General features: G+C 41.2%; 1 pseudogene; it reads right to left on the bottom strand.

Moving 5' to 3' along the window:
• Positions 1-955: 955 nt before the first annotated feature.
• LOC129674268 (uncharacterized protein C9orf85 homolog) lies at positions 956-1,442 on the bottom strand (annotated as a pseudogene).
• Between the last annotated feature and the right edge of the window lie 3,745 nt (positions 1,443-5,187).

The following is a 5,187-nucleotide window of genomic DNA, read 5'->3' as shown; positions in this document are numbered from 1 at the left end:
GTGTGTGTGTGTGTGTGTGTGTGTGTGTGTGTGTGTGTGTGTGTGTGTGTGTGTGTCAGGGATTGTACAGGGTAGAGGAATAGGGAACCACAACCAAAAGGTAAACCAGATGACTCTAATGAAAACATTGGCATACTTCCTTGACAACTTCAAGGTTGAGAGCTTGAGTTTTACCTGCTATTGCTCCATGGAAGGAGACAGCCCTTGGGGGGAGAGGGGACAGCTGTAGAGAACAAGAGGGCCAGAGCTAAAAAACAGAGAAGCACACTCTGTAGAAGGCCCACGAAATGCATCCTCACCTCAGCTACCAGGAATTATACGAAGCTAACGTGCACTGTCTAGAAGGAGAGACACAGGAAATCAAGTGGTAGTTCAGGATGATGGAACTCTGAAAAGGATATGCTTCTGAGGGATAGCCTCGAGAGCCTCTGACAGGGCAGCATCTCCACTCAAGTATGAACAGTCGATTCTACTTTCTAGTCACTAGCTCTATAGTCCACACATTTTTTTTTCTGAATATATATTTCCAAACTGAGAAAAAAAGGTAAAAACAATGGGATGAAGTATATAAAAACTATTTTTTTTAAGAAAAGTCACCACACATGAGTTTATGTGTGTATATAATTTTGCTTTGTAAGGTGGGAGGGGGCTTTTGCAGAGGAGGTCACATAACCGAGGTCAGTCTACTAAGATGGACTCAGCAGGACCTAATCATTTCAGCTTTCCATGAGATAGTTCTGATGCAATCACCAAGTGTCAACATTTTAGTCTGACAAAGGAGATATGTGTCTCTCAACAATTTCCATGGATTATACAACACGCTACAGCATGTGCTTCCACAAAGGGTCTGTATTTACAGTTTTATTGTGAAAACCTGGGCATTTCAGTTGTTCAAATGTTACAAATAATTTGTGTTGCTCACGCACCAGGTCTGCCCATTTTAAACAGCCTTTTCTCACTCCCTCATTGGGGTCAGTGTGTTTGTCAGACAAACCAGGCTGTCAGGCCAGCTGAGCATCTCTGCCCCATCACCTAAGTCTGTCTCAGCATCTAAATCTTTATCAGTACCTTCCTTTCTTCTGTAGCTTCTTTTACGGTTAGAACCTTAATGATTTCCAGTATCTTCCATTTCTTTATTAAATGGAACAACAACATCTTCTTTCTTTCCACATTTTTGCACAAACTTCGGGTTCATGGGCACACATTATATGGTAAGTCCATCACTGTCTTTTGTAAACAGTACACTCTTAGGCTTGACAGTGGTCTGTATTTGCTGTACTTTACAAACCATTCAAGAACTTCTCTGCAGTGCTGACATGCTGCATCATGAAGTTTTCTCTGTTAGAAAACTCATATCAAACTTGTAATTTTTTAAAGGTGGACGTATTCCGGTGCCTCTGAGGCCCAGAGCGAGCCACGATGCTGCCTTTCTGGAAACTCATCACCAAATTACAAGTACCTTACGTTGATGCAGCCTGAAAGTTGTGGGGGAAGAGCGAAGAACTTCCTTTGCCCGGTTGAGAGGACACTGATGGTCGAGAATGATGTGTTTTGAGTCACTGCTGGCCTGGCTTGCTGTATCCAGCAGGGAAATCTGTTAAACTGATACAGGAGTAAGGGCAGTTCAAGAAAAGCACAAACTAAGGCAACTCGTGACCATAAATACTACACTTCAGAGGATGCTGAAAGAATATTACACACACAGGAAGAAAAAGAAAATCAGCTGTGGGGTTACAAGGAAGAATGAGTCTCACGAGAGGAGTAAAGTAACAAAGGGTATCTAGGAAGGAAGCTGACAGATCTAGTAGCTGTAGACAAAAAAGACCCGGTACTCATAGTAAAAAGAACACAAGCAAGCAAGCACTATCCCAACCAACCAGTAAAGCAATTAACAAAATTGCAAGCACTTGCAAACATTTTTAATACTAACACAAAATGTAAGTAGCCTCGCTTTACCAAGAAAGAGACACACAGTAGTTAACTGCATTAAAACTTAAGACTCAGGCATATATATATATATATATATATCTTAGTGCTTAAATGATCTATGGGTTATCAAATAAATCAGAGAGGAAATTAAAGATTCATAGAATCAAAGAAAAAAATGAAAGCACAACTTGATGGATTCCTTGTAACATGGCTAAGGCAGTTCTAAGAGAACATTTCATAGCTCTCGGTACTTCCATTAAGGAATCAGAGGACAGGGTCAGAGAGACGGTTCAGTGGCTAAGAGCATTGACTGCCCTTCCAGACGACCCTGGTTAAATTCCCAGCACCCACATGGTGGCTCACAACCACCTGTAACTTCAGTTCGCGGGGATACAGCACCTTCTCACCTCTGTGGGCAGGCACCAGGCATACACACGCATAGGCATTCCTATGGTGCACATACATACATGCAGAAAATGAACATCATACACATGAAAAAGCAAACATTTTCCTTAAAGAACCGGGGTGGATGGGACAGTGCATGACTCAGAGATGCTAAAAATCTCTGGGGCATAAACCAGGCAGAGTAGCATAAGAGCTATCAGGAGAGGTGAGTGATGGACCCAGATTTGTAGTTTCAGCAGCGAAGTAAAACAGAAAACTGTGAGAAACCGAATAGGAGAGAAAGCCCGGAGTCCATCCGTCGTCAGGGATTCATACAATTTGGAGCACTAGCCCCTCATTTTGGAAGTAGTTCCACAGCATGTAGCTCAGCTTGAAACTTAGCTTCAGAAAACCATCGCTGTAATTCCAGTAACAGCCGTCTTAATGAGAAGAAAGGGAGGGAAGAGCAACAGAAGTTGCTCAGTTGCTCGCAGCAGCAGCAGCGGTTGAAAGGCACCCGAAAATACCCCCCCCCTTTTTTTTTTTTCTTTTGGTACTTTACTGGATCAGTGCCGAGAAGCCATTTAAAAAGAAAGAAAAAAAAAAAAGTGCTTGCTGAGTCGGCTGCTTTGCCCCAAACACACCCTGAACCACACATTAGGAAAACCCAGAGGAAATGTCAGGCTGTAAGCTGAAACCTGGCCAGAGGGATCCTTAGAGACTGCGGGGAAGAAATTCGAATCAGAGCCAGAGGCTTCAGGAGGACACAACCTGTCATTTTCAAGACAGGGTCCTGAGCATCATTTGCAACCTGACTCCTGCAGGAACTTCACTGGGTCTGACCAGGAATTGGAACCACGCCCTTCAGTGGGATGAGCATCTGCCACCCAACCAACTCCCATAAGACTGTCTGGGGTGAGAACTCGCAGCTGGGAGCCCAGGAAGGAAAACTGGAGAGTCAAGCCTGAAGCAAGGGAGCAGGCAAGAGACAGCTCAGGCTCCGCATCGTCATCAACCTGGCAGCTCTGTTCTCATTCTGTCTTATTTTTTTTCTTTTTCTCCCCCCAACCTTAAAACGATCTTTTTTTAAATTCTTCCCTTAGTGGTAGGCTTTCCAAAGAACACAAGTTAGCCTCCTTGCCTGAGTCTTCCGAGAGCTTGGGTTGGTTCAGGTTACATAATTGCATTTCCTCACCTCTCTCTTCATTCTACCTTTGGGCAAGCTTTCTTTCTCCTTCCCTTAGCCCTATTGTTCCCCCCTTCAGTTGTTTCTTTATTCCTCTCTTTTTTCTTTATCATCCCACTGATCACTAGCCTGACAGTGCTTTTTCCCTTTCCACTCATATCCCTGCTAAATGGCATCTTAATGCATTACTGTCAGAGTTCCTGTGTTTCATACAGTGACTGGAATCAAAGGCAGTTGCGATTTTGTTGGTGGTGGTGGTGGTGATAATAAAAATGATACCTCAATTCTACTAAATCTAGTTCGATTAGAGCACTTAAATACTTTAATTGAAAGAACGGAGGTAATAGGGAAAAAAATCCAATTAATGGCTTAGTTCCCAACACCTGCAAGTCCCAAAGCAATAAATAAATCCTTAGATAACCAAGATGACATGACTTCCCAAACTCACAAATTCCAAAGTAAGTTCCAAAGAGTGGTTTAAGTGAATTCAAAGCATTAAAAACTAATATATGCTTCATTCTTTTTTATGTATGAGATAAACAACATTTTAAAAGACAGCTTTAAAAAATGGTACTAAGAAAACTAGAATCCATATAGAGAAGAATTGAGAAATGAGTGGGATTGGGGTTCATGATGTAAAATTCACAAAGAATCAATAAAAAATATGTTTAAAAAGACAGAAAACTATAATCCGTACATAGAGGAATGAAAGATATTCATATCACTTACCTCATGTGAAAAATCATTCCAAAAGGGATCAAAGACCTGAACTCTAACACCTGATACTTTTGAAACTGCAGGTGGGGCTGGGGGAAGGAAAACCTTCAAGATACAGCACAGGTGAGAATTTTGTGATAATGAGCCAAAATAGAGCAATGGCCCTAAAATTTAAGAAATTATTACGTGAGATTCCAAATCTTCTGCAGTTACGGAAATAATCAGTACTCAAAAGGGCCAAGTATGTATACATTGGAAAGCTGTGAAGAACTATGAAAACCAGGCAACAAAATATCAGCCCATCAATGAACAGACAGTTATCAAAAGAAAAACAATGCAAATGGCCAACAAGTATTTGGGAAACTGTTCAATCTCTTTAGCCAAGAGGAAAAGGCAAATGCTTTGAGAGACCATCTTATCCCATCAGAGTGGCCATCAGCCACAAAATCAAGGCAGTAAGTGCTGGTGAGGATGTACGGCAAAAGGAATCTTTATTCACTGCTGTGGAAATGTGAACCAGTGTAGCCAGTTAGAGAACTGACTCTAGAGATTCATCAAAAAATATATATAAAATAATAATTCAGGGCTGTTGAGTTGGCTCAATGATTTGTGAAAGCATGAGCTGCCAAGCCCAATGGCCTGAGATTGAGTCCTAGGCCCCAAATGTTAGAAGGAGAAAACAAACTCCTTTAAGTTGTCCTCTGACCACCCCCTCCCTCAATAAACGTAATAAAAAAAAAAAAAGAAAAAGAAAAATGGAGTACATACAGACAATGGAGTTTTATTCAATCATAAAGAAGAGTGAAATCACTGACAGGGAAAATGGACAAAAGTGTAAGCAATTATGTCAAGCTAAGTAAGGCAGACCCAGAAGGGGCAAATACATATTTTCTTTCATATGTAGAACATGGATTTAAATTCATTTGTATGTATGTATGTATGTATGTATGTATGTATGTATGTATGTATGT

This window comes from Psammomys obesus, unplaced genomic scaffold (genome assembly GCF_907164565.1).
Source record: "Psammomys obesus unplaced genomic scaffold, mPsaObe1.curated_primary_1811, whole genome shotgun sequence".
NCBI lineage: Eukaryota > Metazoa > Chordata > Mammalia > Rodentia > Muridae > Psammomys > Psammomys obesus.
This window is presented reverse-complemented; position numbering and strand designations above follow the sequence as displayed.